Raw genomic sequence first — 24,657 nt, 5'->3', positions numbered from 1 at the left:
GAAGGGAAAAATGGGGGCGGGAATTGGAGGGAGAGATGAACCATGAGAGATTATGGACTCTGAGAAACAAACAGGGTTTTTTGGGGGGGGGATTGGTTAGCCCAGTGGTGGGTATGAAGGAGGGCACGTACTGCATGGAGCACTGGGTGTTATATAAAAACAATGGATCGTGGATCACCACATCAAAAACCAATGATGTATTGTATGGTGACTAACATAACATAAAAAAAAAAAAAAAGAAAAGAAAAGAGCCCTTTTATCTCTTGTAGGGAAGTTATCTGATATATATCCCCATGTTTTCTATAAACTATGCATTTTCTGCTATTTCTTAGTGCATGGCATCTATGACTCTGTTAAGGTGGGTACGGATTTATTCTCTTACATCCCCACCTGTTTACCCTCCCCCTTTCTCCAGTACAGTTCTATTATATTTTTTTAACATTATCATGAATGTAATACATAAATAAAGCTTACCACTGAGTCAAATACTGTGATTCATTTTTGTATTCATTATCAATTGCTACAAATTACATAAAAACCTAGCAATAAAACAATATTTAACATTTATTATCTTATTTGTGGGTCTCAAATTTGGGAACAGCTTAGCTGGGTGGCTATGGCTTGGGAGCTCAGTCAAGATGTCAACCCAATGACTCATGTCTGTCCCACATGCAAAATCCACTGGCTCCTCTCCCAAGGTCCCTCAAAGTCTCATCTAACCATCAGGTAGAAGTCCAGAATCTCATTGTTGAAATCAAGCTCAGGGAAGATGAATCTCCTCAGGGGTAGTTCCTTGAAAGTATTTCTTCAAATACAGCTCCTCTCAATCTGAAGACCTGTGAACTAAAGAGACAAGTTGTCTGCAAGCCATACACCCAACATACATTGGTGGGACAGGTATATAATAACTCCACTGTCAAAAAGTGAGGGAAGAGGAGACAGGAGTCAATGGTCCATAGCAATTCTTAAATTTAGCACTTGACAAGATGCACTTGACCATTCCTTGATTAAGACTCAGAGCCTGGGAAGAATTCTCCTTGGCTCTTGGCCTGAGCATTTCTTTCTAGCTACTGTGTCACTCTTCCATTTCCATGATAGGTAGACTTTGTTTGCAGGTGAGAAGCCGTCTTTATGATTTGTTCTATTTCTATTCCTTCTATTCCTCAGTCCAAGCTGGAGGTGTTTTTGCCAATACAGTTCTCATAAAAACTTTATAGATCTCCTGTGAACCTTACTGGAGATTCATGCCATGGGACAAAAGCCACCTCCAGAAATCCCTTTGGGATTAGCTCTTTTCTACCTTGAGATTTTGGTGAGATAACTGAGGGACAGAATCACTATGTTGCTTGGAGGCCTTCTTTTACTGAACAGTTTTATGAGGCATTGCCTTACATATTTCTGAAGTTTTACTCCTTTTCTGTTTGTTTGTTTGTTTGTTTGTTTGTTTGTTTTACAACCACATATTCAGCTTCACATTTATGCTGACTTACTTTGCTTTCCTGACTTTGCCTGGATTTGATCTTTGCTTGGGAACCATTTCATAATTTTAAAATCATTAGCCATCTGGAGATGCTGGGAATTTCTGGACTAGCGAATACCATCTCTTTTTGGTTTAAACAAAACAAAAGCTATCTCTCTACTCTCACATGTCACTCCTGAGCTAGACTGCATACTTCATTAGATCCATTTTCCATGTTGCCCCAGGCAACAGCATTGTTAAACTTTCTGTTCCTAAACGACAGATGTTGGCGGGGATGCGGAGAAAGGGGAACCCTCCTACACTGTTGGTGGGAATGCAAGCTGGTGCAGCCACTCTGGAAAACTGTATGGAGGTTCCTCAAAAAGTTGAAAATAGAGCTACCATATGATCCAACAATTGCACTACTGGGTATTTACCCCAAAGATACAAAAATAGGGACCCGAAGGGGTACGTGCACCCCGATGTTTATAGCAGCAATGTCCACAATAGCCAAACTGTGGAAAGAGCCAAGATGTCCATTGACAGATGAATGGATAAAGAAGATGTGGTATATATATACAATGGAATATTATGCAGCCATCAAAAGGAATGAGATCTTGCCATTTGCAACGACGTGGATGGAACTGGAGGGTATTATGTTGAGTGAAATAAGTCAAACAGAGAAAGACATGTATCATATGATCTCACTGATATGAGGAGTTCTTAATTGCAGGAAACAAACTGAGGGTTGCTGGAGTGGGGGGGGGGGGAGGGATGGGTTGACTGGGTGATAGACACTGGGGAGGGTATGTGCTCTGGTAAGCGCTGTGAATTGTGCAGGAGTGTTGAATCTCAGATCTGTACCTCTGAAACAAATAATGCAATATATGTTAAGGAAAAAAAAAAAGAAGAAGAAGAAGGTAGCGGGAGGGGAAGAATGAAGCGGGGGAAATCGGAGGGGTAGACGAACCATGAGAGACGATGGACTCTGAAAAACAAACAGGGTTCTAGAGGGGAGGGGGGTGGGAGGATGGGTTAGCCTGGTGGTGGGTATTGAGGAGGGCACATTCTGCATGGAGCACTGGGTGTTATGCACAAACAATGAATCATGGAACACTTCATCTAAAACTAATGATGTAATGTATGGGGATTAACATAAGAATAAAAAAAATTAAAAAAAAAAAAAAACTTTCTGTTCCTGTGTAACAAGAGCTGCCTTTCCTCCAATTTCCAATTATAGTTCCCCCACTTTCTTTTAGGTTTTCCCCACTATCCTCCTCAAAGGCAATCATGCTTCTACTAACAGTATCTTTCATATCGTCTAGGCTTTCACTAACATTCCCCTGAAGGTCCTTCCAGCTTCAGCCAAAGTCTAGATCCACACCCACATTTTTAAGGTTTTTATTATAGCTGCACCCCACTTGCAGGTACCAAAACCTTCATAAGCCAGATTTATCCTAAAACCTAGTGCCTTAAAGCAGTGATATGCATTTATTATCTTATATAGTTTCTGTGGGTCAGGAATTCAGAAAGAACTTAGGCCGGAAGTTTGGGCTCAGGGTCTCATGAACTTGCAGTCAAGGTGTTGACCGGGTAATGAAGTCATCTGAAGGCTTGACTGGAGCTGGGGGAGCTATATCAGTGAAGGCTCACTCACGTGATTGGCAAGTTTTGCGGGCTGTTGGCTGTCTCTTTGTTCTCAGGCTGCTTAAGCGTCATGGAAGCTGGCTTCCTGCAGAGCAACTGATTTCAGAGAGTAGGCTAAAAGTCTCAGTGTCTTTTATGAGTTAGTCTCAAACTCACTTGCCATTATTTTTGCAAAATCATGGTTGTTACATGATTATTCCTAATGAATGAGGGAGGAGATTATATAAGGGGCATGAAAACCAAGAAGTGGGGATCAATGTGTACCTCTTGGAAGGTGGCTATTACTATTTTTTTCCTGTAATTAATAATTACCTAATTTGTTTGTTTAATTTTATATGTATTAATCTCTATTTTTCCCCAAATGTTTCAACATCTTTCAAACACCTAGGAATTTTTTTTCCAAACTTCAAAATATATCAGATTATGTACCACTTACCTTTTTTTTCTAATATGGACATCTCCCTTCCACATCCCTCTATCTTTTGGCTCCATCTGGGCTAGTTCTTTCCTAGGCTTGATGCACAGTTTTCCTCCTAAGACTTCCCTTCACCATTATTCTACGTTGCAACTCTTGTTTTCTGGATCCCAGGTCTTTCTCTTTGTTGAGTTTCTCTTTCATTTCACCAGAGCACAGGCTCCAGGAGTTTGGGAAACAGTACGTGAGAAAGTTTTTGAGTTCTGTGTGTTTGAAACTGTCTCTGTTCTACCCTCACTCAGTCCTTGCCTATCCACTCCTACTTAACATCAAAGAACTAGGGGCACCTGGGTGGCTCAGTCGGGTTAAGCATCTGACACTTGATCTTGGCTCAGCTCATGATCTTGGGATCGTGAGATAGAGCCTCGAGTCAGGCTCTGGGCATGGAGTCTGCTTAAGATTCTCTTTCCCTCTCCCTCTGCCCCTACCCCCCTCTAAAAAAAGCCAACACAACACAACAACAACACTGAAGAGGTAAAATGATGACTATGACCTTGGCTCATGTGGGTGGAGTTTGTCAAATTGTAGGCTCCTTTGGTGGGTGTCAGGGAGCAAGTGGGCTTTTGTTTTCCATTGCTAGATTCTCATTTTCCACTGTGCAGACATCACGCCTCTGGGGCCACTCAGGTTCTCCAGAGAAGAGTACTCCAACCTCCTCCCTGGGGTAGAAGGGGGCATGTACCCCTGACTGCTGCATTCTGGGAGCAGGGCCAAGGCAAAGAACTGAGGGCTTCACATGTACTATAAATAGGCCCATAGTCATCCCACTTGTAGCACCAAGCTTCCCCTGCCCTAAACTGTGCCTTGGGCCACCCATCTCCAGCTCAATTTCTCCAGAAAACAAAGCAGAATCCCCCCTTTTCTCATTGGAGAGTGAGTAGAGATGGGGTTATATGACTCTTCAGAGTAGGATGGGTCCTGTTGGTTCAACACCTCAATGTTGACCCTTTTAAAGAGCTCACCTGTTCACCAGGCCCCATCGCCAACCTGGCTGCAACCTTCTACACCTACGTTCCTCTTCCAAGCTAATTCAGTCCCTCATGGGTCAGTCTGCTCAGGCTGCCACAACTAACTACTATAGACTGGGTGGCTTACATAGTAGACATTTATTTCTCATGGTTCTGGAGGCTGGAAGTCCAAGATGAAGGTGCCAGCATGATTAGGTTTTGGTGAAAACCTTCCTGGTTTATAGGTGGCTGCCATGCCGTGTGCTCATATGATCTCTTCTTTGTATGCACACACTGAGGAGAGAGAGATCTCTGGTCTCTCTTCCTCTTCTTATTATGAGATATCCGATCAAGGCATACTCTTAGGACCTCATTTAACCCTAATTACCTCCCCAGAGGCCCCGTCTCCAAATGCCACCTCACTGGAAGTTATACTTCAGCATATGCATTTTGGGGGGGGGACACAATTCAATCCATAGCACCCCATCTGCTTTCTTTATCCCCTCAATTTATAGAAATCTTGTAGCTTTTTATTTTTACCCTTTCATTTTTATTCTTTTTGCCTATGGGTTAATGTCTATTTTCAATTGCTTTTCTTGTTTGTTTGTTTTATTTAAATTCAAGTTAGTTAATGTAGTATATTATTAATTTGGGGGTAGAATTTAGCGATTCATCCACTGCATATAACAGCCAGTGCTCATTCCATCAAGTGCCCGCCTTTCAATTTCTTTACTATTGTTTTAATTGAGGTTTTAGAAACGAAACAAAGCTGAACACATTTGGTCATTTCTCCATGTGTAACCATAAGTCAAGCAGAGGATTCCAACTCGTAAAACAAAAACTGTGGCACAAAAGCTCAAAACAAAAGGAAGCCAACCTATAAACACCCCAGACTTGGGGAAACAGGGGAACCTAATGAGGTTGCCCCAAATGAGCGTGCCCTTTTCCAGCTCCAGTCTTGCAGAAGATGAATCTTTACGCCTTCACCGAACAGGAAAGCGCTGTCTCTTCCCCAGCGCCCAGCTCCCTTTCAAGCATCTGTAGCCTGTGTTGCCAGCATGGATGCGAGAGCCAAGGAGAGCAGATGGTTTTCGAGCCCTGATTAATCACTGCTCTTCCTTCACGTAGCTTTCCAGCTGTGCTTCACTTTCTCCTTCCTGCCGTGGAATCATTTCTGCTGGTTCCTTTTCTTCCAGGGAAAATGTAAGAAGCACTCCTGTCTTTTACTAAATCTCTTCTGGCCACCAGCTCCATGTTGCCCATGGTCAGCACTGTTTGGGGGCTTATCTCAGAGCCCTCCTCCGTAGGCTATAATCTTCTTCTATGGCATGAGGAAAATCTATTCTTGTCTAGCTCTTTGGCCTCTGATGGGAATGGCGTGGCCAACAGCAAGCAGAAAGTCAAAATAAAGGAGCCCTCCATGGGTCTGAGAAGGCTTTCTGTATGTCTTCTAGAGCTGGATACAAGAAGGAAGGCACCTCTAAGCTTTTTAGCTCCCTTTTCAGCCTTATTTCTAAGTCACATGGCACATTAGAAACCAAAATGGAGTCATCAACGATGAAGCATTAGAGTCTGGCAATTGGTTGGTTAGATTTGTTAGTGCTGAAATAGTACGTTTTGGCACATGGTTTTGGTGGTGGAGTAACCTCTCTCAGCTCTTTTCTCTATGCAATGGTTCTGAATCACAGACGTGCATCAAGATCGCCTTGGGGGGTGCATGGGTGGCTCAGTCAGTTAAACGTCTGACTCTTGATTTCAGCTCAGGTCATGAGAATCAAGCCCTGCATCGGTTCTGTGCTCAGCACAGAGTCCGCTCGAGAATCCCTCTCTCTCTCTCTCTGCCCCTCCCCCAGCTCACACGCACAAGTGTGTGCCCATGCTCCCTCTCGCACATGTTCTCTCTCTGTCTCTCTCTCTCTCAAATAAATAAACAAAACCTTTAAAAAAAAGTCACCTTGGGAATTTTGTCATAAGACAGTATGTCCAGATCGCACCCTAAGAGTTTATTAGAGTCATTTGTGCTTTGGAATAGCTTTCCAGGTGATTTTGGTTAAGAAGCATTGCTCTAAAGAAATACCTTTAAAGTGAAATAGGCAGCACAGTTGAAAAATTATTAAAAAATATAAACTCTGGATACCTGTGTACAGGTTCTGGCCCCAGCTAAGTTGCTTCTCTCATTAGTAGAGAGATCATATAATTTATTGTCCACATTAGGATACATTTGAGAGTAGAAGAGGGAGCCATTAATAACTATAGCAGAACAAGAGGCATAAATTGAAACTGTCCGGACGAACCGGTCACCCTACTCATTAGCCAAATGAAAGACTGGAGTAGACAACTCTGAGGTCCCTTTCAGATTTACGATTCTATAATTCATGACCACTGGGACAAGCGCAAAATATGTTTTCATTGCAAATGCAGGCAGGACAGAGTTGTTTAGGTCATCTAGGCTCAGGGAAACTAAAAAGGCAAACACAGTCAGCTTAGAGGCTGGAGCCCTGGTCAGCACGGAGGCTAGCAGGCCAGGCGGAGACAGCACACAGGACTGAGTGACCCTCCCCCAGCAAAGGCACCGCAAGGCACGGGGTGGTGGGGGCAGATTCACAACCAGGGTTTGTTGGAGCCAACCGCTAACTGCCATCAGAACCCCAAGGATAGAAACGAATGTCATTTGAGGTCTCTTGACATTTGTACGCACTTCTGGGTCATATTCCAAAATGACATTCTGAGACATTTAGACACTCTGCTGTATTATCTTCCAATAAGTTCCACAAGGAGTTTATACTGCTATTTCCTTGGTGACTCACATGTGACACAATTAGGAAAAACGGCCCTTAGGTCAATCAAATGTTCTGGTTAATTATATGTTAGCATGTAGGGCACCTGGGTGGCTCAGTCGGTTAAGCGTCCGACTTCGGCTCAGGTCATGATCCTGGAGTTCCAGGATAGAGACCCATGTCGGGTTCCCTGCTCAGTGGAGAGTCTGCTTCTTCCTCTCCCGCTCTGGTTGTGCTCTCTCTCACTCTCTCTCAAATAAATAAAATCTTAAAAAAAAAAGTCAGCATGTAGACTGCACACAGCAATTAGACTACACACAAATTACCAGTTTTCTAAAAATCACAATAATAAAATAATACCTCCCCCAAACCCCTCAAACTCTGATCATTTTATCCGTCGTATTTTAGAAAGCACTCCAGGACTCTGTATTGTCATCCTAAGGATGTCACACTGTAGCTGTGACAGGTCAGCCTAATGGAACCTGGGATATCGACAAGTTTCTTACGTTGGTGCTCATCCATCAGGAGGATGTTTAGGGCGAGGTGTCAGAAAGGGAGCAGAAGCGAGCAGAGGACACTACCAGCACGCAGCCGGCACTCTGTGGTCTCAGGGAAATGGGCTGAACTTGCTTGTTTGCACGGTTTGGGCATCATGGAGTTGGCAGAGATGTGGGGACAGAGACACCCTCAGATAAGACGGAAGGCAGAAAAAGGGAAGTGGGGGTAGAGGTAGAGGGAGGGGGGAAGCAGGGAGGAAAAGGAGAGGGGACAGAGAATGTGAGAGAGAAAGAGACAGAGAGACAGGGAGAGAAAAAGGAGGAGGGGGAGGGGACAAAAGGAAGGAGAGGCTCGAACATAGAAACAGAGAAACAAACAGAAAGATGGAGAGAGATACCAGCGAGGGGAGGGGCGAGGTACGGGAGCCAAGTTAGGTGTCCGTGTGCGCGCACACACACGTATTAGTGTGTCTCTGGGGCAACAAGAAGGTAAAGCCTAGGTTTGAATTTTTATTTTTTATTTATTTTTTTATTTTTTTAATTTTTATTTATTTATTTGACAGAGAGAGACACAGCGAAAGAGGGAACACAAGCAGGGGGAGAGGGAGAAGCAGACTGCCAGCTGAGCAGGGAGCCCAATCCGGGGCTCGATCCCAGGACCCTGGGATCATGACCTGAGCCGAAGGCAGACGCTTAACGACTGAGCCACCCAGGTGCCCCTAGGTTTGAATTTTTAGTCAAAACCTCAAAAGTCTTGTGTCGGAACATAGGAAATGGCCCGGCTCACATAGTTCGCTGAAGCTATTTTGATGACCGCAATCCAGTTCATTTCACGTAGATGCAGGCTCATGCTGCCTGGAAGGAAATTGCACATTGCGACTCTGCTTTCCTGGTGTAATCAGCGGCTTGGCATTGATGGAAAGCTTCTCGCCACTGCCCTAATAGAAAGCCAGCCGATTGCAAACAGCTCTGTTTCCACGACCGCGGCTGTGTCGTTCGTTTGTCAGAATGCGTGCCCTGCATGCGTTTGGGATGTAAACATGCTTAGCCAAGGATTAGAATTCTCCTGGCTGCAAAATGGTTTTTGCTTCTTACTGATTCTTACCTGTGGTGGAGAATAGTAGCACAGCAAGGAAATACGGCTATTGTCTGGCTAGGAGTCGTTTTCAGAGAGCCTTGGAGGAGTGCCTGTCCCTGAGAGAATGGAGGAGGAGAAGGAAGCCAAGAGGTCGTCATTTGGCTCATCAGCTGACAAGGGTTTGATGTGACCAGAATGGCCAGCATGAGGCTGGTGTCTTCAGGACATGCTTTGAAAACAGATAACAAAACACTCCCTTTCACTTGAGGAAATGCATACTTCTCATCCCCATGCACTTCAAGAAAGGCCCAATGGAACTGGAGGAGGTCCAGGGATGGGCCAGGGAAATGGCCAGGGGACTGGAGGACTGGGCAGGTGGGACTGTTAGTCCAGAGCAGCAGAGGCAAAGAAGGGATGGGACAGATCTCTGAAACAAAGAAAGGTGTAGGGATGGAGACTGTGGGCTTGATCGTGAGATTCTTGGATGTCAAACCCTTGAAGGTTTAGAAAGGTCACGTTAGGAAAAAAGAAATAAACGCATGAAGTTTTGGAGGGAATGGTGAACTTAGGAAACTTGTAGGTGGTTGCTAAACACCACTAATCACCACCCCATAGATGCTCATTGGCTTTGGGCATGAACTCTCCTGATTCAATCCAAGCAGGTGGTTATGAATTTGTCTCTCTGTCAGTGCTTAGTCTATACCCTGGTATTTGTATAGGGAATTTGCCCAACAAAATTTGGACACCTGGTGAAAGGTGTCACGCTGCCAAGTGGCAGGTACAGAGCAAGAGAAAGGAAGGGCAGTGTCCTGAGAGCGAGCTTAATAAATGTCATGCAGAAAGAGCCAGCACGGACCAACACAGAGAATCAGGGGACGGTGGCACAGGAAAAGGTTCTAGGGAATCCCTGAGTCGTCACGGAAGCCGAGGAGGATCCCCCTCCTCGGACATCTCCGACCTGGGAGGGTTGGGCATGTTCGAGTTACTTCATATCACTGCAATGTTCCTAAAAATAGAAGATCAAATGTATCCAAATCCTCTTGCTTGGTGAAGCTATTCAGGAAATAGAATGATGAAGCATTGCAGGGAGCACAAGATAGATATGATGGAAATCACCATTCTGGGGTAGATGGGCCTCCTCTGTCTCCCCCTTCTCCCAGCCCTATGGCCTCCTGACACTTGCCAGGCTTCCTAGTCTGTGTATTTGTCCGACTGTGCCGCTAGATCGTGAGCTCCGCCATGGCAGAAGCTCGGTGTCACTCATTAACAAATTCACTTGGCTCATCTCGGGGTTGGATGAATAGACCACTGTCACTCTGGCTCTAACTGGGACATGCGGTTGTCCGTATGCCCTCCATAGGCTTTATCTGTCCTTTCTAGGGCACTTAGTGCCCTCCCCGAAACTCCTCCATTGCTCTGTCCTCAGGCACAGAAACATCCCTAGAGAGGGTCGGACAAGCGTTTAGAGAACACGGAAGTCCCCATTTCACAGAGGAGAATATGGAGGTCCAGACAAGGAAAGTCAAGTCAAGCCCAAGTCCATCCCATAGGGAATCTGTGCTACCCGGAAGATCCGAACTCAGACGATCCCTGCATCACCGCTCTTGTTGCTAGGCAGCGCCCCATCAGATGCTCGATGGTTGCCCAAATTCTCAAACAGACCACATTAATTGATTTAGTCACTTTTAACTTTGTGGGAGAGGGAGGGCGGAGCTGAAGTGCAGAGAGTTCGCACTACGTCAACGCTCTCAGAGATAAGCTGTCCCATCACGTTAGTGTCAATGACGGTTGTGGAGGGTGAGGTGGGCGGCAGGGAGAGACCTGCAGGGAAGGAGGCAGGCTGCAGGGGAGGGAGGAGCCGAGCGGGCCTGCCCAGGGCTCCTCGTTGCTCTTGGCTTACAAAGTTCTGTGTCAACTAGCAAGGCTCCTTAGCCAGACATTTCAGGTCCTTTCGGATCTGTGCCCAGCCTGCTTTTCTAGCCGGACTTCTCCTAAACGGCGGTGGTAAGAGCACCTGCGTTTCTGCAGCAGATCAGAATTCTCAAATAAGTTTCACATCCACTATTTAGTTTGATTTTTCTGGGGACTCCATGAGGGAGGAAAACCTGGGGCCTCAGCAGCCTGTTGACTTTGCCCAGGGCCTCGTGGAGGGTTGGTGCCGACACCACCTCTCCTGGCTCTTGTCTGGTGCTCTCCCTGCACGCGTGTCCCCTCACTGCCTTGTTCACGCACCCCTGTCCCTGCCTCCACTCAGAATTCCCACCCCTCTCTGGCCCGCTCAGTGAATCCCTTTCCCTCAACTCCTGATTCAAGACCCACTTCCTCCACGAAATCTTCCTTGAAGTCTCCGACCCTTTGCTCTCCCAGTCCTGGCACCTTTAGCCTGCTCAGGTGGCCCCTAAAATGGGCTTTCTTGGATTACTAGAAACTTCGTTGTGACATGTCTGTCTCACTGGAGGGTGTGGGTACAACATGCCTCTGTTTACCCACAAAGCCTCACCCAGGGCCCGGCTCTTGGTCAGAACTTGTTGGTGGCCAACACCTCCCCCAGGGATGTGACAAGAAGTGTGAGCCCAGCTGGTGTGTCTCAAATGTAAAGATCCAGGCAGCCCCTGCTGCCCACCTTCTAGAGAAACCACCCCTGAGACGGGGACCTCAGATTTCATTAATATTTTCCACTAAGAGCACCAGTTTCCACTGATATTTGGAGGGCAACTGATTTCTAGAAGTACGGCCCAGAGGAGGGCTGGTGGGATTATGGCACGGGGGAAGCAATCTCATAAAACTTCTCACTGAGCTGTCACAGTTGAAAATACCTCCAGCTACCTGGAGACCTGTAAGGAGATTTGACTAGAGCTCAGGTGAATGATATTTGATGAGCCACCAGTCTTTAGAGGAAAAGCCATGCTTGGATCAGCACAGGCTTGCCCAAGATAAAACAGAATTCCAAAAACTAGATAATTCAAAAAGTTCTGAGTCAAAAGTTGAGATAGTTCCTAGACTTTGAGTCATGGCCAAATAAGTGCCTTAGAGTTTGTTGCTTTTGGAGAAGAGCAGGCTTACAAATAGGGTGGAGGACTTCACGATGATTTCTTATTACTTTCAATCCACTGATGCGATTCATTTCTTGATTTACTTGTTCACTCAGCAGTGATATTTTCCTGCATTTTCTCTGCGCCAGGCACTGCTCAAAAACTTGAGGTACAACTTGAGGGGGCATTATCCTTGTGCACAAGCAACTCTTGTTCTGGTAGATTGTTCTTATGTGGTGAGCAGAAGAGATTATTTCTGTTTTACAAAAGAGGAGATACAATTTCAGAGAAACTTGGAGAATTTCCCTTGTCACATCTCAAATATATAATGAAGCTTTTAAGAGGTTGCTGTGAGAACCCTCTCCTCTTCTCTCAAACCTTGACAACAGTCCCCAAAGAGCTGTAATTTATCATGTAAACAAGTAGTTCTGAACTTGACACCTGTATTCTCCCTCCCTGAATCACAGTAGATCTTAAAGCCCAGAATAAATTGAGGGCTTGAATTCAGGTCTGCACAACTTCACAGAGTTCAAAGTTGTATGGCCAAACTCTATTGCCTCCCACAGTGCTTGTGGGGGACAAGACTTTTAGCCTGAGAACCAGCACGTCCCAGGTCTAGGTACACAAGTCAGTTTCTATAAAGAAAAGGAAGACTTTCTTGGCTACAAAAGAGCCAATCTTAAGGTCGGGGATGTTCCCGAAGAGCCTACCCAACACAAGTCTGGAGTGTTGGGTAGTTCATTTTAAGGTCATTTGAGACTAATTTATACCTTCCTCAAGTTTAATTGGTTCATAAATTCCCACCCCATCCCAACTCCCTGAAATGAAAGAAGCATCTATTACTGACATAGAGGAAGAAAAGGATATCTCCTCCAATTTGATGTTCTGTTCTGTTCTGCAAATGACAACAGGAGAATTAACCCTCGAAAAGAGAAAAATCAACCCGGCCCTCCTCTGAGGGATGCCGCACCCATATACAGGAAGAGATGGAACTGTCTCTTTAGGGGATGCACACGTTGATTGAAAAGCGGGCTTTGATCCCAGGGTCCTGGGATGGAGCCCCAGGTCGGGCTCCCTGCTCAGCAGGGAGCCTACTTCTGCCTGCCACTCTGCCTACTTGTGCTCTCTATCTCTCTGTCAAATAAATAAATAAAATCTTTAAAAAATAAATAAACAAAAGCGGACTTTGTCCATGTTGTTGCCCTAGACAGCACATGGATTCAATGGAGCACTGCCTTGATTTCCCCGATTCCCAGCTCTGTTTTCACGCTTGCAAGTGGGAGATCAGGAGGCCTGGTGGAGGGAAGCGCGACTGTGTTCCCGGAAGATGACTTACTGCACGCTGTGTAATGGGATCGTTTCAGAGGCTGGATGCCTGATTGATTTGTCCTTTTCTTGTCTTCAAGAATTCATGTATAAAATGTTTTCGAGGATTGCTAATGTCATGCTGATGAATCTCTTCAAATGCTCTCTTCTTTGGGGGAATAAATAGCTATCATCTCCTCTTGCCACGATATTGCTCTTTTCCAATGGCATTTTGTGGAATAAATGGGCAGCATTTCTCTTTGACTTCCCTTATGCAGACACACACATACACACACATACACACACACTGGTTTAGAATTTTTTTGCCCTCTAGTCCACTTTTAAAGGAGTATCTTTTTTAAGAATGGACTTTTAATTTTTTACAACCTGATCTGTCAGTCAACTCTCCTCAAATACATTCCTTTTGCAGAACGACAGGGCTGGAAGTTCAAAGGCTTTTTATCTTAGTACACTGCTGGGCATAAAGCAGGCAATCAAACTATTGGCTAATTGAGGTATTCACGGTGGGGAGAAAGCATTCCCTAAGCCATGGGCAGGGGATGTCTTCTTCCTGGAAGAACAGCAAGGTAATTTGGGGAAGACTGTCAAGGAGGGGAGATAACTCGGTCGACAGACAGGCCTTAAGGAATTACTGTTCAGACCACGAACTCTGGAACCAAGTGGAAGGCAATTCTAATCCTATCTCTGCTGTTTACTGACACTGTGACCTTGAGCAAGCTGCTTAACATTTCTAGGCCTCCACGTCTTCATCTGTAAAATGGGGACAATATGACTACTTACTCCACAGAGCTTTTGTGAGAAGGTCATGATAGAGGTGTGTACAGGGCTCAGCATGGTGCCTGGCATCTAGAAAACACTCAGTTGAGCCCTTATTATTCTCATAATTGCTAGAGTAACACAGAGACTGCCCAGTGGAATGGAAGGATGGTTTCCTCAGGAGCCAGAAACCTGGGAACCTGCATTTCCAGTCTCGTGTAGAAGGGGGGCTGTGCCTATCACTAATACCACACACAGCTTCTCATTCTCTGGTGCTGCTCAAATGGCAGGAGAGTTGCACATGCTCTCTTCCCACAAGAATCCAAGAAGCAAAAAGTCAAAGTTTGATGAAGAGTGTTTCTGTTTAACTGATGGAGTAGGCTACCTTTATGGGCTTTTCTTAAAATGCTTGGGGCTGAGTTGGAGAAAAGCCATTAAGGACATTTTTGGAGGAGAGATGTTCAGCAAGCTTCACTAGAAGAGATTGGAAGATTGGACCATCTTTCTCTTTTGAAAAGCTTTTTGTAAGGAGCTACTGACGAGCCACCAACAACCAGATCCATCACTTTGGCAGGATGGTTTTCCCAGGGCCCTCGAGCACCAACTGTAACCCTAAATGGCGATCTCTACTTATCTGGGACAATTTCATAGAAAAACAGGAGAAGCAAAACCACTTTTCCCAACGTTTCACTTATTAAGTCTGTATGAAGGAGTCAAACAACTTGAGAGAATAGGATAATATAACATTTCAACCGTTTCAATGAGGATTTCCTTCCATTCTTACTGATATACCCTCTCTTTTTACCTAGCACAGGTGTGCTAAGGATGACTATTTCCAACTTCCTTCTACTTAATATGCTGTATGTATGCTCTCACGAGCTGACACGGCTTACAAACTCATCATTTGTAATATTGCTCAGCTGTGGGCTTTCTATCTATATGTCGTAGAACTAGAACTGTAGAATGATAGAGCTGCAGAGGTCTTGGAGTGATATTAATAAGAGCCAATTTATACCAAACGTGTACTGTGTGCCAGGCACAATGTGCTAAGTGATTTATACATTGATTTCAACATTCCAATAATCCTGTGAGGTGGGTTCTACTCAACTCTCTATTTTACAGGGGAAGATGTTGGGGATAAAGATGTAAATGTCTTGCTCAGAGTCATGCAGCTGGTAGGGCAGAGACGCAAACATAGGCTTGACGGAGTCTATATCATACTCAACCACTGCGCTGTGAGCTGGGTACCATGCGGTCCTCAGTTTTCAGGTGAGGATCCTGGACACCCAGAGGAGAAATGCAAGTTCACTCAGAGTCCTTTAGTTAGTGGCAGTCAGGGTTGGAACCCAGCTCTCTGGTCTCCCAGACCCCCGTCCCTCCATTATATACATCACTCTACCTCCTGGATAGGAGGATACAGGTATAGGATACTCCTGTATCGTTCTGGAACTCTCCTTTCTTTGTGTTTGAGACATTCACACTGAGTACCTTGATGTAATTAAAAATTAAGTGTTTATATAAGCTGCTTTAAAAATGACATAGTTTCTGTTTTCCAGCCCTCCTCTTCTGGTCTCATTCTCTCAGGGCAATCTAAATTTGCAGAATTGGGGGTGCCTGGGTGGGTCAGTCGGTTAAGTGTCTGCCTTCAGCTCAGGTCATGATCCCGGGGTCCTGGGATCGAGCCCCATGTCAGGCTCCCTGCTTAGTGGGGAGTCTGCTTCTCCCTCGCCTCCCTGCTCACGCCCTCTCTCTCTATCTCTGTCTCTCTCTCTCAAATAACTAAATAAAATCTAAAAAAAATAAATAAATTTGCAGAATTCTTAGATTCAGAAAATTCTCTTCAAAAAAGCCATCTCCCCCTAAACACACTCCCCAAGAACTCTTTCGGATTCTTTGAATAACAGCTCTGAGGCACCAGGTTCCTTGGGGCTAGAGAACACACCATTCAGCTGTTTGGTGGTTAGCCTTTGTCTCTTCAGAAAGCAGAATAAAAGACACGTGTCCTGCCCACAATGGAACCTATGAAGAAAACGATCAGATAAAAGATGCGCCCAGATTCAAACTTAATTTTATTGGGCTTATTTTTAGCCTGTTCCTCATGGTCTAGATATAGCCCTGGTACATCCTTAAACAAATGGTCTCAAGGTTTATTTCACACACCTGTCAAATATCTCATTAGGACTTATCAGATCAAGGGATCTCTGCTTGGATCCCTAGAGCAAAGTGATGGATGAAATCTGCTCCTTGTGTGTGTGTGTCACTGTTTATTTACTTTCTGGATGATTTCATATTACAAGAAGACTCTGGAAGGGTTGTTAATTATCCCTGTAATCTAATTTATAGCTTCAGGCACCTGATATGTTCTATACCTTAGATAATGTTAATTTTATTCTTTTGTGAACTGAGCCTGGTGTTCGCGGGAAGCTATAAGATGTAATTTATTTCTCCCCACTTGCCTTCTAAATATTAACTCTATTGAAAAATGATTAAAATAGATTATGTAAATCATGGTCATTGCATCCACTTTAAAGGTTAATCCTGCCATCATGTAGCCAGATAATTAATTTGAATTTGTTCCCGAGCAATAATTCTCAGGGAAGCCAAGGTGTAATGGGTTGCAGTGCCCTATTACGGATGTTACCGCACGCTCACCTGTGATAAAATTTGGAAGAAACAAATCTCGAAGCTCTGAGAACAAAAGTTCCTTAGGGCCATTGAAAGGCCCAGTGCATCACGGGACTAGACCTACCCTTTCTCCAGAATTTTGGGAGATAGTTTTACGGACCATCCTTGTCTTCTTTGAGTTTTCTCAAGTGTCACTTCCCTTCTTGGGAAGCCAGACGTGGATTGATTTAGAAAATTCTGGACCAGCTCCTCTGCTTCAAACAGAAAACCTTACCCATTTTCAGAAAATTCCAAGCCTGGAGAGGTCTTATCAGAGGCTTTGATAGCTTCAGCTATCCAGGGCCATACTCTCTGCTTGAGCACACCCACTGACTAGTCCCCTCTCCCTTCCCTGGTAGGGAGTCAGCCACCAGCCACAGAACTCTCTCCTCCCTGGTTGATAAAACTGGCCCTGTGAGTCCTTTTCATTGTTTCACGGGGAACCTACTGCTAATACCTCTTCTGAACCCACCTCCTCACTCAGGAATGGGGCCAGGTGATGGGGAGCTTGAAGCTTATCTAATTCCTCATGGGCCTTCTTTACGAAAAGGAATATAAAAATATAAATTCAAAATGAAAACACAAACAAGAATATGTCTTTAGAATGTGAATAGAAAGCACAATCCGTCATAAATTTTAAAAAGCCAACTGATAGCATAAGCATCACGAAAGTCATAAAAAGAACAATATTTTTATTACTTAATCGTCTGAAACCCTTTTATAATACATTCCTCCTGATTTTTCTGGCTGTCTACTCTTTGATCACTTCATACGACAACAGTTTTGCAATGATTTTTCTATAGAGAGAATAACAAGATAGTTTAGTCTTCCCTGTACCACAGGTCATCAGAATTTGTTTCTTATTTATGAGAGTTGGATGGACTAAAAGATACCAACTTCATCCACAGACATGCTTGCGGTGTATAGTACTGCTTCGGGTTTGGGTCCTTCGGACATGAGATTTCTGATAAATTCTATTTTGTTCAATTCCCATCAAAAAAGAAAGAAAAATGTAAGGTGAGTTTATAGTTTGTATGTTTATATATATAGGCATATAGTTGTATATGTGACATTACTGAGAATATTCCTGACAAAGAGAGCTACTGTTTTGATTAGGCTTTGATGAGAACCAAATCCTCTGGTTCTATTCATCTGATGATTAGAATTTTCCTAGCCTAGCTCTGGCTCCACACATTTTAAAGGTTATTTCTTCCCCACGATCCAGATCCTTTCCTGCCCATCACTGGAGAACTTGTTCATATCTTGGTGTGACCCTTGCCTTGCATGTTTGTGCAGCACCCATGTAATAGGTATGTTCTAGAAGCCATCCCGACATGGAATGGCTGACTATTCATGGAAATGACTGAAACCCATATTAATACGTCCCCTTAGCCAGATCCCCCAGAAGGACTTTGGACATTTCAGGGCCACCTGACATATGGGCAAGTAGAGCAATGGAATAAAGAGAATCATCAAACTTAATTAATTTCAGTTAAAACACATGTCCCCCCTAGTATTACCAATCACGCGATCATATGAATACCTTGTCGGTGTACTGTGTAGGCTCTTGGAAAGGGGCCTTTGGGGGTGAGGGCCCTCAGCCTTCTGCAGCCCTGTGTATGTGCCTCTCTCTGCCCGTGGCGTCCGCTGGGGCAGCATCTTCTCCTTCCCCCCTGCCAGCATCTCATCCTGCTCTTTCCCAGCTCATAGTACTGGACCATAGCTTTGCCTCCTCGGAGTCATTTCTGTTTGTGTCTTCTCTTGGGTTATTTCCCCCTCCCTCTCTGGGACCCTTTCATCTCTCTAAGGATCCAGAGCATGCGGAAGGATCTCCCAAATCATTCACCTTCTCCCAAGTCAGGTGTCCGTGGCTTCACGTCCACAACATCCACAATTGGTGAATGTCTCAGGCAGAGTGACACCTCACAGACCTGTCTGCTAGTCACTGGTATGTTCCTGCACGGTTTACTTCTCACGGGCCCAACTGGAGCCCTCTGGTTTGGTCTCAGGAAACTGCCCAGCACGTGCCATTTGGGCTCCAGGAATGTCCCCTTAGGCCCATGTCTCCCCTCTCTGTTAGTTATAACCCATCTAAGAGGCTATTCAGCAAAAAACACTGACTTTCTCCTTCCCCCATAGTCTTTCCCAACCTCCTTCACAGGCAATGATAGCAGAGTAGAATATTTTAAACCTCTCTCCTATTCCTGCTTTTTTGCCTTAAGAGATCATTCCTTTCCTCCTGGGTTTTTCTGACTGTAGACCTGCTCTGGTCTCACCAACCTCTTCAAAATTGCACTCATTCTTGGAGACAGTAGAGCAGAGTGCAAAGAGCATATGTCTGGAGGCAATAGTCCTGAGAAGTCCCTCCCGTCATTGCTTGGCTGTGTGTCCTTGGGTAAGTTACATAGCATCTCTGAGCAGCAGCTTCCTTGTCAATATCATGGAAATAACAGCAGCTGTGAGGATTGCATGTGATGTGTGCAAAACTCATAAAACAGCGTCCGGTGGCTAGTAGCTGATCGTGAAATGATGATGATGGTGGAGATGATGCTAAGATCTCAGTGTTCCTTGGGGTGTGCGGGGGGAGGGCTGTCCTCACATTGCCCTTTTCCCTAAAAAAAACCTTTAGAGGCAGGATCCCACACCCCACCATGCCCACCCCTCTCCCTAGTTTCATTTTTGTGAAGCGTATAAAATACTTCTCTGGTCCTTTGTGTATAAAAACAGCAACAAGATCTACAGATTGAAATCGAAAAATGTTCTGACTCAGGCTGGCAGGCAGAGTCGTGTCCGTTCAGCCAAAAAGGACTGTTGTCTGACCACCTGGGATAAATATTCTCTTCCCTTAGTTTTGAAAGTTGTTATGATTGTGAACAGTCCCATTAGTGACAGCAAAAATCTCAGCGTTGTCTGCTGGGTGAGGGGGGTGATTCACAGCAAATGTCCCAAGGATTCAAATGCAAATGAGCGCGCGGCCAGTCTGTACTTACTTTGCTTCTACTCTCAGTAACCCTGGTTTCTCCCTACCGCACTCACGCTATGCACAGTTAGGATACTAATTTATCCTGCCAAAGTAATTTCTTTCCTTTTTGACTCTGCCCGTATTCCCCACCTTTGCAAAAACCAGACGTTCTTTCACTATGTCGTTTCATTTCTGCCCCTGTGGCCAAAGCTCCCCTCACTTGTGCTCCTGCCAACTCACCCACTCTGCCTTCATTCTGTGCGCAGCTCACTCTGGATGCTTCTCCCTCTCCTGTGGCTTTTATAGCTATTCTCCTTTTTCTTTTAAGTTTATTTATTTATTTTTTGTAATCTCTACCCATAACATGGGGCTCTAACTCAAGACCTCAAGATCGAGTCGCATGCTCTTCAACTGAGCCCGCCAGGCACGCTCAGCCATTCTCTTCGTGTCCTCCTCCCCTCCAGACCTCTTGCCCTGGTCCTGCAAAAAAGCACACAGGAGGTAGCAGACCGTGGGCACCTGCGGAGGATCAGGAAAATTGGATGTGCCAGGATGTGATCTCAGATCTTGAGGTTTGCAAATTTTATTGAAGTCTAACATACATACAGAAAAGTATGTGTAGACCATACGTCCAGAGCTCGGTGAGTTTTCACAACATGAGCACACCCGTGTAACCAGCATCCAGACCAAGAAATGGAACATCAGAACACGGCTAGAATCCCACAGCCCTCTCCCTCATGATCTTTTCCAGTCCTTACCCCTTCCTCCCAAGGGTAACCACTATCCTGACATGTAGACCATAGTTTTGCCTAATATTGAGTTTGACATTAATAGAATCATAGAACATATACTTTTCTGAGTCTTGCTTTCTTCCATTAGGTTTGTAGTAGTTATCCACATTGTTCATTTTTTGTTTTGTTTTTTTAAGATTTTTCTTCTTTTAGGTAATCTCTACAGCCAACATGAGGCTCGAACCCACAACCCCGAGATCAAGAGTCGCATGTTCTACCGACTGAGACAGCCAGGCGCCCCATGTTGCCCCATGCGCCGCATACAGCAGAGAAGTGCACTTCTTCTGCTGTATGAATATACTAGCATTTGTTTATCCATTCTGCAGTAAATGGATATTTGCGTTGTTTTCTGTGTGGGGCTATGAACATTCTGTCACATATTGTTTAGTGAATAGATGGGCGCATTTCTGTTGGATACATGCTTGTGAGTGGTGCCATTGTCTCATGGTGTAGCATTCTTGGCTTTTAATGAGGCTATTTGGATAACCAGGAATATCTGGAAATGGGCTGAAAATCTTGGTAACTCGGTGTGAACTGAATGGGGTCCTCTCAGATTTATACACTGAAGCCCTAACCCCAATGTGATTGTATTTTTGAAGATGAGGCTTTTAGGAGGTAATTAAGGTTAAGTGAGGTCATCTGGGTTGGGTCCTAGTCCGATGGGACTAGTGTGCTTATAGGAAGAGGAAGAGGGACCTCTCTCTCTCTTCCCGCACATACACCGAGGAAAGGCCACGTGAGCATGCAGCATGAGCCGGCAGCCATCTGTAAACCAGGAAGAGAGCTCTCATCCGAAACAGACCCAGCTGGACTCTTATTGTTCCAACCCCTGAATACAGCCATGCCTGCAGTCTACCCTTTGGACTTTCACTTATATGAGCCAGTGATTTGGTCTTTTATAAAAGAGCTAGTTGTTGCGTTTCTGTCACTGTACAGTGAAAAGGTCTGGACTAATTCTCCTACCCTCAAGAATAACTAATGTCAGTCAATACAAGGAAGTATGTTTTGTTTTTTTTTAAAAAGCTTTAGAGAAGAGGGCTCTTGCTCCTTTACCTGTTTCAGTAGTGAAAGTCCTCCTTCTATCGATTCCTCTAAATCTCTCCTGTAGCAATTTAACTAGGCTTCCTTTGTTCTTTTCCCAGGAGTGAATGTGTAAGATAGCTGGTTACCATCTTCCACACAGCAATCTTTGTAGACACTGCGACAATTAATGGGTTACTTTGAAGCCAGTTCCCTCCAGGCTGAGAAATTCTAGTAGCTTATGTCTATCTCAAAGATCTTTTTTAACTCGTTTCTCTCTGAATTACAGAATTTTGAACTTTTTCATTTGATCTGAAGGGGGGGAAGGTTTCCAGAAACCAGAGGTTTTTATTGAAAAAAAAAATTACTCCAGTCATAAGAAAATCCTATTACTATAATTTCAATACTTAACCAACTGAGCCACCCAGGGGTCCCCTATCATTTCAATACTAAATAAATGTTGAAGTAAACAAGGTACAAAAAATTTCAGGGAGAAAAAAACTGTAAATATGTGTATGTACAAACTACTTTTTGGTTAGATGGCAATCTTCTGGGCACCTGGATGACTCAATAGGTTAAGCATCTGCCTTAGGCTCAGCTCATGATCCCCAGACCCTGGGACCGAGTCCCACATCGGGCTCCTTGCTCAGCGGAGAGCCTGCTTCTCCCTCTGCCACTCCTCTTATTCATGCTCTCTCTCTCACACACAAAAATAAATAAATAAAATCTTTAAAAAAATAAATAATAAAATAAATAAAAGTAGATGGCAATCTTCTGGGGATGCAGTGAGCCACTGGGTTTTGCCATCCCCTCAATGTGTTGTCCAAATGAAGGAGGTGAGGGAACCTTTGATTCTGTGCGGTGGAGGCTTTCTGTCGCTCATCACTGCCCGTCTTCGTCCTCAAAAACAGAGAATTGGTTGCTCCGGGTCCCTTTGGAAATAAGCTTTTAGAGAATCAGGCCAAAGGGACTAGAATTTCTGGGACCATGTCTCATTCCAGGAAACCTTAATTAAAGAGTGGGAGGTATAGATTTCCTTAAAGAAAGACCTCTCTTAACGGTCTATTTTTAACCTTAATGAATGTGCTATTAATTAAAAAGTCTTTGGATAAGCCCCGAGGACTTGCCATGACATTATTGTTTTCTACATTTAACCTGGGAACATAATACAAAATGCTTGTTAAATTTAAAGAGAACTTTCTCTTGGTAAAATAATGTTCAGAATAATTAACTTTTAATTTGCTTTAATTACTTTTAAACATATATATTTTTTCAAACACCCCAATAACCCACTGTGCTTCAGGGCATCTTAGGGGGTGTTTCCCCAAGATGAGCTAAGTCTGTCCCCAGCAACATGTTGTCTTGCGGGCATGTCCACAAAGAAACCACTAAACAAAAACTGCACTCTCCTCTTTTCTGTCCTTTCTTCTCTTTCTCTCACTTCTACATATGTCCAATCATGGGTTTTAGTAATTTAATTAATGGAATACTACCGCTTGCCAAAAGAACAGTATCTATTCTTCGTTAGCAAAATTATTTTGAAACAAATGAAACATTTAGAAAAGCAGTTTTCAATCCTCTCTGCACATTAGCATTACCGGCTTGAAAAAATTCCTGGCATCCTGGCTCCACCCCCAGAGGTTCTGACTTCCTGGGAGTGGGAAGGAGGGTAGGAGCTATTAGCATGCTTTACAGCTTCTCCCACTTTTAACCAGCAAAGTTAGGATTCACCGATTCAGACCCGTCCACAAGCACCTCCCCAGCAAACAGCATGGCTTCATGGAAAGAGCACAGGATTCAGAGTTGAGGATTTTAATCCTCCCTCTACTCTGTCCACCATTTGGACTTGATTATGTACTTGGCGTCTTTGTGCATCATATCTTCACTGGTAAAATTGGGATAATGGTGCCCATTTTACAGAGTTGTTTTTGAGGAAAAGAAACACCCAGTATATATAGGGGGACCTCTGTAGCAGGAGCCATCTTTAATGTAGCATGAAACTCTGCCTGAAAAGAAGTTTTCTCCTTGTTCCCCTTGTTTACTTCCACTGTGCCAATAGGAGCCCAAATCCACCCTGTTCCTGGAGACCCTGCATTCCCTGAATGTGTGTGAATGGCCTTGGAAGCTGTCCTGAGGTTTCAGTCTTGGGGTTTAGAAGTCCAGACACCTGTTACTTGCAAGCTGAAGCAGCGTGGGACAGTGAAATGAGTCTGAAGGTCTGAGTCCAGCTTTTTCACAAACGGTTACAGGAAAGGTTACTGACTAGCTCCAGGTCCCAGCATTTCTTGATTTTTAGGATGGGATTAGATTTGATGCTCTATTCCATTCAACAACATGAGTCTATTGGCTTTAAAGAGCCTTCAAGACTCAAATCAGATAAGCCTGCAAATATTCTTACCTGTCTAGAGGAGGAAACAGTGCCCAAGCATCGTCTGCCCAAGAAGAGAGTGGACTCTGGAAAACTGCTTCTTTTGCAATTAGTAGTGGAAAGGGACCCCATCCTGACCTTTGGCTTGGGGACAGCGTGCCCAGTCAGTCTCCATGAGAATAAGTTCTCAGGATTGACCTTAAGGTCTTATTTTTTATTGAGTCCATAGGAAATCTGGATCTGATCTCAGGGTTGTGGGATGGAGACCCACATTGGGCTCCACACTCAGCAGGGAGTGTGCTTGTCCCCCTCTCTCTGCCCCTCCCTTTGCTCATGCATTCTCTCTCTTAAATAAATAAATAAATAAATCTTTTAAAAAGAGACAGAGAGAGGAAGAGAGAGAAGACTCAAATAAAAACAGAAATGAAAGAGAAATAACAACTGACATCACAGAAATACAAAGGATTGTAAGAGAATATTATGAAAAATTATATGCAACAAACCGGACAACCTAGAGAAAATGGATAAATTCCTAGAAACATATAGCCTCCCACAACTGAATCAGGAAGAAATAGAAAATTTGAACAGACTGATTGAATAAGTAATCAAAAAACTTCCAACAAACCAAAGTCCAGGACTAGATGTCTTCCCACAGGTGAATTCTACCAAACATTTAAAGAAGAGTTAATATCTATTCTTCACAAACTATTCCAAAAAACTGAAGGAGGGAAACTTCCAATTCATTCTATGAGGCCAGTATCACCCTCATACCAAAACCAGATACACTACAAAAAAAAGAGAGAACTACAGGCCAATATCTCTGATGAACATAGAAGCAAGAATCCTCAACAAAATATT

The sequence above is a fragment of the Neomonachus schauinslandi genome, chromosome 2 (assembly GCF_002201575.2).
Source record: "Neomonachus schauinslandi chromosome 2, ASM220157v2, whole genome shotgun sequence".
NCBI classification, from domain to species: domain Eukaryota; kingdom Metazoa; phylum Chordata; class Mammalia; order Carnivora; family Phocidae; genus Neomonachus; species Neomonachus schauinslandi.
The sequence above is the reverse complement of the archived record's forward strand: the minus strand, read 5'-3'. Positions refer to the sequence as shown.